The 12,441-nt window shown below is 40.2% G+C and overlaps 1 protein-coding gene and 1 long non-coding RNA gene across 3 annotated transcripts in view; one reads left to right on the top strand and one right to left on the bottom strand.

Moving 5' to 3' along the window:
* Positions 1–10,458, bottom strand: part of LOC122560233 — a 28,801-nt gene extending 18,343 nt beyond the window's left edge. Inside the window, exons 1-2 of the long non-coding RNA XR_006314707.1 lie at positions 10,401–10,458; positions 9,342–9,443 (exon numbers count right to left, since the gene is read on the bottom strand). This is a non-coding gene — a long non-coding RNA (uncharacterized LOC122560233). The remainder of the gene's footprint in view (positions 1–9,341; positions 9,444–10,400) is intronic.
* Positions 10,459–10,552: 94 nt separating this feature from the next.
* Positions 10,553–12,441, top strand: part of apc (APC regulator of WNT signaling pathway) — a 196,909-nt gene continuing 195,020 nt past the window's right edge. Inside the window, exon 1 of one of the 2 annotated variants that reach the window (XM_043710626.1) lies at positions 10,553–10,694. The gene's annotated coding sequence lies outside the window, so the exon portion shown is untranslated. The remainder of the gene's footprint in view (positions 10,695–12,441) is intronic. The other variant, XM_043710645.1, reaches the window with a different exon arrangement.

Raw genomic sequence — 12,441 nt, forward strand, 5'->3', positions numbered from 1 at the left:
TAATCCATCTAACCTGCATATTCCTGGACACAATGGGCAATTTAGCATGGCCAATCCTCCTAACCTGCACATCTTCGAACTGTGAGAGGAAACCAGAGCACCCAAAGGAAGCCCATGCAGACACGAGAAAAACATACAAATTCTACACAGGCAATTGCCTGAGGGTGAAATTGAACCCTGGTCCCTGCCACTGTGAAGCAGTGGTGCTAACCTCTGAGCCACGATGCCACCTAGAGTTGAATAATTTCCTTTAAGCTAGATGGCCTTCTCCTCAAAGAGTATGAGGCATTTCTGATTCAGTAAATATACCATTTCCTCCCTCCATTCTTCCCCTGAAAACTCTGGAACTTTGAAATAAAATAAATTTATTGAGGTCAAGGTTGGCAGTTGACCAGTGGATATCAATTTTGTGATGATGCTGTGGATTTAAGAGGTATGTTTTGTCCTGGTTTCTTCTAAGAGAGAGATTGAATGAGAGGTGGCGAGAACTCTGTGGTAATGTAAACAGTTTGTGAGGCCTTGGGAATTTTTCTGAAAGTTGTAACAATAGAAGCAATCTGGATGGGAGTGGCCAGCTGTCACAGACCAGAGTTTTGAGTATTTTTTAGCTTTCAGATCCAGCTGAAGTTGCTGGAGTTTTGAACGAGTAGCAGCTATTTTCCCCCTCTCCTGGTTATAGCTAGAAGCTGGGGTTTCTCTTCCTACTGTGGGCATTGCATGTAAGAAGATCTGATTTCCAAATTTGCCTTTTTTGCCAAAAGGTGTGTTTATGGGATGTAACTATACTGAACAGTTAATTAGTCATAGTTACTGTATCTATTATTCTCTTAAGCTTTCCAATAGAGTTAAGTTATTTTAAGTTCTTCCTTTTGTTGTATTTTAAATATAGTGTTTGAATAAATTGAATTTTGCTTAACTTTGAGTAGTTTGACCAGTAGTTTACATCTGCTACACAGCAATTTACACTTCCTTTAAAATTAGAGAAAGTTAGGGTCTAGGCTACTTTCTTAAAATATTGTGAGGGTATCTGGTCTGGTCCATAACAACTGTCATTTTAAAAATCTGTTTAAGGGATGGGAGTGTCAGTGACAAGGTGACCATTTGTTACGCATTTGAAATTGTCTTTGACAAAGGAGTTCCATACCTAAACCCCCTCACTTTTGATGGTTTGTATTGCCCATAATATGCTTTGCAAAAACATTTAATTGGCTACATGGGTGATTTAGTGGTGGTAGCTAACAGTTTACACACAAAAAAAGCAAAAAGTTGAATTATGCTAATTTGGTACTGGAAAAGTTGCTCAATTGTGTGTGATAACATTTTTGGGTATGAAAATAAATATAAAAAAGGTGATAGTGAGCCACCTTCTCCAACCACAGCAGTTCATCTGGTGCAGGTAGATGATTAGGTTAGATTACCTACAGTATGGAAACAGGCCCTTTGGCCAAACAGGTCCACACCCACCCTCCAAAGGGTAACCCAACCAGACCCATTCCCCTATCCTCCACTTACCCCTGACTAAAGCATCTAATACTATGGGACAATTTAGCATGACCAATTCACCTGACCTGTACACCTTTGGATTCCAGGAGGAAACCCACACAGACATGGGAAGATTGTGCAAACTCCACACAGACAGCTGCCCGAGGCAGGGATCAAACCCAGGTCCCTGGCTCTGTGAGGCAGCAATGCTAACCACTGAGCCACCATGCCGCCAATACCTTTCAGAAAGGAATTCTACTTTTTTGGCCTAGCAACTGGGAAGGAATAGCGATATATTTTCAAGTCAGGATACCATGTAGATGACAGATGTGCTTACAAGAGGTGACTCCAATGCATATGTTGTTGTAGGTAGTAGAATTTATGGGTCTGGAAGCCTAGAAAGAAAAAACACAGTAAATCTGGCGAATAAGATAATCTGTCTCATTTTATGTATTTCAAAATGGAAGTCAAGCATGAACAGTATGTTCACTTTCATGTGCTAATGCTTTTTTTTCTACTATTTGTTTTCCTGAGGGAGGTGCTATAAAAGGAGGCAGGTAAGGTGCTGCATTGAATACTGTAGATAGTACACACTGCTGCCACTCTACGCCTGTGGTGAATAAAGTGATTGTTTAAGATGGTGGGTAGGCCACCAATTAGGTGAGCTGCTTTGCCCTGGTTGATATAGATCTTCTTGAGTTCTGTTGGAGTTCTACTTATCTAAGCAAGTGGATAGTATTCCACCACATTCCTGAACTAGTGCCTTCTAAGAGATGAGTAGGCGTTTCGAGTCAGGATCTAATGCCACTTTCCCATGCAATCTATCCAGGGTCCCAATCGTTCCTTCCAACTGAAACCTAAATTCAGTACACTGTACTCACTGCTTACAGTGTGATCTCTGCTATGCTGAAGAGACCAAATGCAGATTGGGTGATCATTCTTGCTCAATCTGCAAGCATAACCCCAAGCTTGCAGTCGCTTGCTATTTTAATTCACCATCTTCCTCTAATATCACCAATTCTGTCCTGCCACAGTATTTCAGTGAAAATTAGTGCAAACTTGAAAAACAGCATCTTATCTTCTATTTTGATACTTGGCAACCTTCAGAAATCTGGTTGACATGGACAAGTTGGGCTGAAGGGCCTGTTTCCATGCTGTATCACCCTATAACAGTGTGCTCAACAATTTCAGACCATGAATTTTGTCCCCCCCATTTTGATTCTGTGTTTTGTTATGTGCCAGTTTGAATCTTGTTTTCTATGATTTGCCTTTGGACGGAGCTATTTATTTTCCCATTCACATTAACTCTGGATAAATGCAATTTTTGTTTTCAACTGCAACCATCACCACCCTGATGCTTTTTGTTCCATGTCATCTTTGTCATTTAATCTCTCCCCCATTCTGCCCTATCCCAAATCGTTCCTTTTGTTTCCCCCCCCGTCCCTTTTACTGATTTAAAACCTATCACATTTCTACCTTCCTTCAGTTCTGAAGAAGTCATACCTAACTCAATATTTCAGCTTTTTTTCCCAACGATGTTGCCAGTCCTGTTGAGTATTTCAAGCACTTTCTGTTTTCATTTCAGATTTCCAACATTTGAACAATTTTGCTTTAACTTTAGTGAGATTATGAAGTGTTACTTGAACAGATGTTGCTTGAAGAAGGTGAAAAGCGTGTTTGTGCCCAGGGTACGCAAGAAGAAAAAGAGAGAACATGACTTGTTGTTGATGGGAAACTTTTAGACCCACTCTCTGTAGCGCTTTAAGTGAACAAATAGACAGTTTTTGGGCTTATTCTGGTTATCTGATGGTATCACACCCAAAATTCTGCTCATCCTGCATACAAATGCCCTTGAGGAGGGGTTTGATATTTGAATAAGTAAACTTTTGTACATTCTTCCTCTCTGGTTTGACAACATGCCCAGGTGCTAATTTGAAATTAGATGGCTTTTCAGTGTCATAATTCTGGAAAAAAAAGAATAAAAACATTAAAAAATATCTGATAAATAGATGTTGTAGCTCAAAAATTGGCACAAGAGAGGTTGTTTCCAGTTTGTGGAGTACTATCATCAGCACTGGGGTAAGTGGGTACATGTGTGCAAGTGGGACAGTTTGCACCTGAATTGTGCTGAGACCACTTTTCTAACAAACTGTATAACGAGGAAAGTAGAGAGGATTTTAAATCAAACAATGAGGTTTCAAGATCAAGTTTGGATGGATCCAATAAATCAAATCATACAGTCAAAGCAAGAGAGCAAAATAATAATATGACAAATGAAAGTCAGAGAATAGCAGGAAAGAACTAAGAGAACAAACCTAGGGATACCAGATATTATAATGATAATAACAAGACAAAACTAAAATCACTCTATCTGAAATTCATAACACGGCAAGCAAATTGAAAGCACAAATTGAAGTAAATAAAAATGATCTTATAGCCACTACAGAGATGTGGTTGCATGAGGAGTAGAATTTGGACCGAAATTTTAAGGGGTATTTGACATGAAGAAAAATAGAAAGCTAAGTTAAAGTTGAAACATGGCCCATCCTTGACCCTCGCACTGACACTGCCATATATGTTTTGAGACAGAAAGATCCTGTGGTTTTAATGTCTTTCGGAGGTCTGGGGGCCTCTGGAGTATTCATTCTTTACTTTCAGAGGATGTGATCAGCCAATGGATCAGATGTCTTTCGGAGAACATTTTGGATGCCTGTGAAGCCTTCTTACAAAGGAAGGCATTTAATTCTTCTTTTTTAATTGGACATATCTTTGGGGGTTAAAACTTTTAAGTCACACTGGACTCCAAAATGGATCTCACATCAGTCTCTTGGTGAGCTAATATGTTGGGTTTATAGGAACAACTCCCATAATGATAAATTCCAAAGTTCTTAACATATTCTTGTAATCTTGGGTTCTTGATCAATAATGGGCTATTGAGCCTATTCTTCAGAATATAATTCTTCTATAAAGTATTACAAAGGCCTGGGGAATGGCAACTCTTCCCTCTTGACAATTCTGATCTTATAAAGAATAGATTGAGGCTCTGCAATTCTGGAAGATGCATTGATAGGTCAGGATCAGGCTGTATTAAGATGTGGTTTCCATTTATTCCGCAGAATTCCACCTGAAGTTACAGCGGAGGTACCCCAGAACAATCTCAGATTTTGGAGACTGGAGATTTGGACAAAATGGTGTTGTACAGTGACAATGACTGAAAGGAAAATAGTCATCAGAGTACTCTGGAACTATGATTGTATAAATAAAGGTGTACAGTATTTACATTTTTTTGTTCCTTGAAAAACACATAATGAACCTTGTGCTGTAATCCCATTTTCTGTCAGTAGATGCCACTGCAGCCATTTTATACAACCGTGCTGAAACAATATATTTGTGTCCAGAAATTATTTTTATATATCTCTTAGGAGAGATAAAAATTGGGAAAGATGAAAATTTGGGAATGAGACCCAGTATGAAAATGGGGCACAAATGAACAAAGAAGGGCAGGGAAGTTCAGAGAGGAGAGATTTATAGGAAGGCTCAAGCTGTTGAAGGCACAGCAATCAATAATTGAATCATTTCAATCAGGAATCCTCAAGGAGGCAGAATCAGAGGGTTGAAGATGTCTTGGAGAGTTGTGAAGACGAAGAAAATTAGAGATAGGGAGGAGTGAAGGCATAGAAAGATTTGAAAACAAAGGTGAGAATTAGAATTGAGGCACTGCTTAAATAGGAGGCGGTCAACAAGCACAGAATAATGGGTGAATGGGATTTAGCACAAGTTAGGACCTAGGCAGTGGAGTTTTGGATAAGCTCAGGAAGGTAGAACTTTGTTGGCCATCCAAGAGTAATTGGCACCATACAATATGCAAGAAATGATGGGAATGCAGCCTGAGAACTTAATTGAGGTCAGCTGAGATCATTCATTACTCTTCTTTTGAAGACTAAACAAACCAATTTGAAAGATGCAAAGTCTGCCACATGTGAAACTGTGCTTGCTGCAAGAGTGGGATGATCTTTGCCTAATCATTGTTTGCATCTTCTTTGAAGATTCTGAAACCACGTGTCATTGTGGTAGTGAATTGTGCTGTCACTATTGTCCAGATCATCAGCTAAGAGTTTCTAATGTGTTGTGATTGAAGGCTTGCATGCCTCTTTTTACAGGATACAGTATTTGGCTTGAACCTTAGCGTGCCCTGCTAGTCCTTCTTTCACATATCCTTAGTGATGTTGCCATCTTACATTCTGTGCGAGCCAATGGATCTTCTTGATTAGCACTAGCATGCTTGGTTTGTTTGCCTGAGGAAAAAAAACTGCTTTGTTGATGTTTATGTCTTTCCATGTGATGCCAATAATTATAAACATTGAAGATGGAACTTATTGAGCCTCTTTTCTTGATACGTTTAATTTGTTGAAGCTTCATGCCATACAGCTATGTGCTAAAATACAGCCCTATAGTTAAGCCCACCGAATGCTGTGGGCCAGTTTGTTCTTTTCCATCCTAGTCATGTTAGTCACCCAAAATTGGTACCTGCCTCTCAAGGCCTGTTGTGCCTTTTGTTAAGAGACAGGATGCATGTTACTGCAGATCCAAGACACAAGAATGTATTGACTGCTTCCAGTGGCGTGTTCTGGAATTTGTTCACAGGCAGAGTCACAACATCCTTTCCCTTAATTAGTTTTCTTGATACCAGTTTTGATAGAGAACATGAACAGGCATGGAACAGACAATCCATGAGCCTTTAAGAACTGCTTAACTCTCAACAATGTAGCATCGTCAGCATACAGAAGTTCACTGATCAGGGTATGCTTTTGCTTTGGAATCTATTCTTCATAGGTTGAAGAGTTTCTGATTTGATTGTTTCTGAAGGTACAGTCCTGCTATGACATCAAGGAAAGTATAGGTAGAAGAGGTTACAACATAGATTGGAAGGTAGGACACTGCACTGTTTCACCCCATTCTTGATTTGAATACTGTGATGAAAGTTATATGACATATACCAAATCCTGGGGGTTAGATTTTTAAATAGAGACAGATCTACATGCGTCAGTTCTATGAAGTTTTTACTTACTTGGTGGGCGGCATGGTGGCACAGTGGTTAGCACTGCTGCCTCACAGCGCCAGAGACCCGGGTTCAATTCCCGCCTCAGGCGACTGACTGTGTGGAGTTTGCACGTTCTCCCCGTGTCTGCGTGGGTTTCCTCCGGGTGCTCCGGTTTCCTCCCACACTCCAAAAGACGTGCAGGGTCAGGTGAATTGGCTATGCTAAATTGCCTGTATTGTTAGGTAAGGGGTAAATGTAGGGGTATGGGTGGGTTACTCTTCGGCGGGTCGGTGTGGACTTGTTGGGCCGAAGGGCCTGTTTCCACTCTGTAAGTAATCTAATCTAATCTAATCTTAAACAGGTCAGAAAATCATGTGATCTAAATGCATCAATTCCAAGAAAGCATATGATTATAGTCAAGTGCTTGGGAAAATGAGTGGATCATTTATACATTTAAGTTTACTGCAGACTGAAAAACCACTTTAGTTTAACTTTATTTGAAACTCTCCACTTTTATTTTAACTTCAGAAGGTTCAGGTTCTCAGTTCAGAAGATTCAATACTTCTGTTCAGAAGAGAGAAGAGAGGGCCACAACACACTGCAGTACACCAGAACTGCAAAAAGAGGAAGATGAACACCTATACAATGTATTCACCAAAAACGGATACCCGTGCAATTTCATCAACAGATGCCTAAGGGACGGAATGAGGACATGTCGCAACCCAAAGGACTAGCCACACTACCATACATCAAGAGCATTTCCGACCTAACAGCCAGACTACTGTGACCACTAGGACTCATAACAGCACACAAACCAACAGCCATTCTCAGACAACAACTCACCAGAACGAAGGACCCGATACCCAGCATGAGCAAAACCAATGTAGTGTACAAAATCCCATGCAAGGACTGCACAAAACACTACATAGGACAAACAGGAAGACAGCTAACGATCCACATCCATGAACACCAACTAGCCACGAAACGACACGACCAGCTATCCTTAGTAGCCACACACGCAGATGAAAAGCAACATGAATTCGACTGGGACAAGACTACTATTATAGGACAAGCTAAACAGAGAACAGCCAGGGAATTCCTAGAGGCATGGCACTCATCCACAGATTCAATCAATAAGCACGCGACCTGGACCCAATATACCGACCACTGCAACAGACAGCTGGAACTGACAACCGGAAGTGGCAGATTCAAACCACTACAAATGCCGGAGGAAAGATCACAGAAGCGCTTCACCGGAGGGTCCCAAGCACTGAGGATATCACCTAGACAGGGGACAAAACGTCTGCAACACAAGTTCCCAGCTCGGCGAACAGAACCACAACAACGAGCACCCGAGCTACAAATCTTCTCACAAACTTTGAACATTTACAGGATGCTTCTGCGCTTCAATGCTACACCATGGACTGTAGCGGCATCTATGACTATAATGCTGCAGTAAGGATACTTCTTGCTTAGGGACATGCACCAGTTCACACAGTGACCAGGCTGTATCTTTGGGGTCTTTGCATGCTGTCTTAGTACTCACATGTTCTGAATTTATCTGGATTTTTGTATCATCCCTGCCTTGCACTGCCTTTCCTTTAAGCACCTTGCCAGCTCAAATGCCAAACAAGACCCAAGTGACCAATGATGTGATACACCACCAAAATGATGGCAGCATAGAAAGTTGTCCAAATGAACACAAACATATCAATGAAGTGAACATCTTTGGAAGATGATCAAGCCTTTCATTTTATCAACCTGACACACCATACCGTTGGTATAAAATAAGCTGATAATCCCAAGAAAGACATGATTTTGGAAGTAGATGCACTGTAAAACAGCCTAGGTGACTGTCTTTTACAAGACAAAAAAACCTACCGTTTTTTGCTCAAAAGTACTACCATCTGCACAAGCCAACTATTCCAATATAAAGTGTGAGACGTTAGCTCCAGTACTTAGCATGATGGAATTTCACACATTCATCAAGAAATTTACCTGGCAAAGAGATCATTAATGGATCATGGACTAAATGCTGTGTTCAATGTCAACCTTACCAGACATAGCACTTGCATTTTTGAATAAAACGTTCATAGATTCCAGCTGTACTTCAGTGATTTAAGCAAAAATTATATGTTGATGGAACGCTGCATTGTTGAATTACAGTATTTCTGATGTTTAATCAAGGTTCCATTTGCTTTCTTAGGAAAACATAAAAGATTTTATGGTTGAAAAGCATATGGGATTGGTGTGTGCCAACAATCAATCACCAGCATTAAACAGATTATCTGGTCACAAACCTCATTACTTTTTGTGAGATATTCCTGTGAGAAAATTGCCTGCTGTGCTTCCCTAAATTAAAACAATGGTTATGGGTGGATGTTTATGGGTTTCTGAGCATGTGGGTTATGGTGTGGTGTGTGGAAAAATCTGGTGACAAGTGCTGTAAGGCCCATCTCAATGTCAGGAGCAATCTGTGCCTTTTTTTTACTTTTTACAAAGATCATGGCAAGATTCTTGCTTGACAGAGGCGTGTTGCCAATTTGACAATGATTTATTGGTTGTTAATCTTCTTAAACCTTCTTAACTGCCCAATTGCTTCATTAATATTCAGTCTCCAGTTTACCAAACTCACCAACTCACTTGAACTCAGGAAATAGACTCAGTTCAGACTTGCTCTGAAAGACGTCCATGTTGGAAACCAGAATCCAAAACCTCAGTTCATTGCATAGACACCGGCCACACACACCCCATGTCCATACATTGGAATCTGCAACAGCCTCCAATAACCCTTACCGCACATCTCTGATTCACTTACCTTAGACAAGCCTTCGCTCAGGGTTTCAAGCATGGTAAGTCAAAGGTAGTCTCTGATACCAGTCCAGGCCCAGCGTGGGGTAGTCAATGTAAAAATTCTATCCTAATAAGAAGTACGGAATTGATTGAAAGGCAGTACACCATCCATTTTGACTCTTTGTCCCTATTGTGCGGAGCAGGTATTATGGGAGTTGAAATTGGGTGACACAGTTATTACTGTCTGCACAGGTGAGGAAGTCTCCTGAATGAGCAATGGAGTAGGCAACACAAGAGGGCACACAGCATTAGTGATTTTGGGTTGGGTGACAGCGAGTGGGGAAGAAGTTGCAAACAATATGAGAGTAATAAAGCATAAGCCTTCGCGGTAGGTGGGTTCAGTAGCAGAAAAGGTGAGGTATCAGAGAGAAGATAATAACATAGCACCACCGATTTTCCAATCCCTATTTCCTAAAAGATGCCTTGCTGGTGATTTGAGATATTAGAAACTCAAACTGCTTTGATATAAATTGTAATAAAATCATTCCGTTGCTGAGGAGTCAAATCCATCTCACACTAATGAGCAACAATATTTTATTAATTATTTACACTTCACACATAAGTGGGTAAGAGAGAGCATTCTGCGAATCTTTCAGGCTTGGTGCTAGGCATCACTAATGATGTGCACTATTATTAGCATGAAGGGACTTACCATTGTTGTTCATAACCAGCATTGATGTTTGATATCCAATAAATTATAAAACATTTCAATATGCGTCCACTCCAGCTCACTCCAATAATTCTAATATACCAAAATCCTCAATAAAAACTGCACTATTAATGGACCTTTCTCTCACTCACTCCATCCCTCCAATTTATCAAGAAACCATACAAAACAATTTTTTCAGATGACTGTGGTGAGATGTTACAAATAAGGAATCTGGGCTCTCCTTTCTCTGTGGCATCTGAATTTTCCTATTTCAGACGGGGAGATACCACCAAATACTAAAAACCTTTTCGCGCTCCAGTTTGCCTTCGGCCAAGATAATTAATGAAAATCAGCGATTAAAATCTTTGGAAATACCTATGATTTTGTAGTAAGCCAGCGGGCAAAGCTAACACACCACAGCGCCGGACGTGGACACCCACCTCCCGGCGTTTGCAGCGGTGGTGCGCTATTGCCCATGCGCGGACGTGCGCCCCCTGGTCGTCACGAGAAGAAACGGTTTCAACCAACATGGCGCTGGAGTGTACAGAATGAAAGAGGAAAGAAGAAAGGGAGTACGAAAGGAAGGCCGTGTGATTAAATTTACCGCATGGAGAAACGGGATAAGCAGCTGGAGGAGTTTTCGAGAGATAATCGGTGTATCGGCACAAGGTGTGTCTGTAAACCTGCTCGTTGACCGTTTACGGTGAGGTTTTTGCTCCGAGCGCAGCTGGTCGTTGCTTATTGTGACCCTGGTGGAGCTGGGAGCTGGGGCAGGAACTCACCGGAGTGGAAACGGGGCTGTGAACTGGGACAGAGAGGAACGGTGGGGTCTACTTCAAAAAGTAAACATATCAGCCAAAGAAAAGGTCAATACGTAATTCCGAGGTTTCTGTTTCAATTAAGCAGATTAATTTAGAATTAGTCAATTTAAATATAAGCTTTTTAACACCATCGCTGGGCTTTTGTTTAACGTTTCAAAAACACAACAGTTTTGTTCTCTCTTTGGATATTGAAAGGGTAGCGTTTTAAAATCTGTTAGGAGTAAGGCCAGGTAATTGGCTGTCTCATGTTCTTTTTCATTTTTAAGTGTTAAGGCTGATTCAGTCATTTCTCAATAAAGTCTCACTTGGTAAGGAGCAAGATTATACTTCACATTTACGTGTAACAAAGAAAATAACTTTTATTTGATACTTTCCCCTGTTAGGTCAATAGATAATGTCTTTTGAGGTTAAGATGAATTTGGAGTGTAATGCAAGGTTAACAAAATAATTAATACAAAATGAGTGATCAGGTGTTTGCAGGATATCTGAAATAAAAGTGGATCATTTTAGAAATACTCAGGACTTGCAGCATCTGCAGGGAGAAACTTAATGTTCCATGTCAATGGCATTAACATCAGAAGGCCATCAAACCAATTCTTAACACTTTTCCCATTGCTGCCAGACCTGTTGAATATAAAAACAAATTTTCTGTTTTTTCCTATAAAGTTAAACATGTTTATGTCAGTGAGATTGCAATATATGCATCTCACATTTTTCAGTTCTGTTGAACTTTGTTTATGAAATGCTTAATGTTAATTGTATTGTAGTTGAATATTTATGTTTGGGTAGTGAACATTAACCATGGATTTACTTGGGCCGTAGGCTGAAACTATGGCTGTTGGAATGGTCTATATTTGTAACGTGTTTCTGTACATAACAACACAAAATTCAACAAGATTAAACTCCAGTTCTGTCTTTCACTTGGTATTCTGGAGTAGGACACGGTAGTCGAGGATGATAGCTTAAAGGTGAAAGTTGGAAACAGAAGAAAATAAAGCTAAAATCTCAGTGCCAATTGGGGGAAATGGGCAGAGAGCAAATTTAATTTGATTGCTTTGTGTTTTCAGAGTTTGAACCACAAAACCAATTGAAGAATTAATTGGACACGTCATAGGTTATTACTCTGTTAAAGAGAAATCTATGTGTAGTGTTTATTTTGTGAGATGGATATCCATCTGTGAGATAGTGATGATGTTTAACTGATTTAACTGAAAGATGAAAATTTAGTTTGGGGATCCCTGGATCAGTGCAAAGATACTGCAGATTGGCAGGCAACTGGTTTTAACTGATGTCCAGTTCTTAAGAAAAAAACATCTCCAGATCAGATGTCTTCTGCCTTTAAAAAGATGGAAAACAGTAATTTCCTTCAGCTTCATGTCTCAGGTGACACAAACTTTATGGACTCAATGATTATCAATTTTTGAAAATAGTTCAGACACCAAATGCAGGCATGAATACAATGGCAGGATTTAAGACAGACAGGATGACGGTGAATGGCTCCTTTATCAGATCTGGTTCTTAGAACAAAAAACAAACTCAAATGACAGTAATGAGCAAATGAGCCAGGCCTAAGGAATGCTTAATGTGTACAGTTC

This window comes from Chiloscyllium plagiosum, chromosome 2 (genome assembly GCF_004010195.1).
Source record: "Chiloscyllium plagiosum isolate BGI_BamShark_2017 chromosome 2, ASM401019v2, whole genome shotgun sequence".
NCBI classification, from domain to species: Eukaryota; Metazoa; Chordata; class Chondrichthyes; order Orectolobiformes; family Hemiscylliidae; genus Chiloscyllium; species Chiloscyllium plagiosum.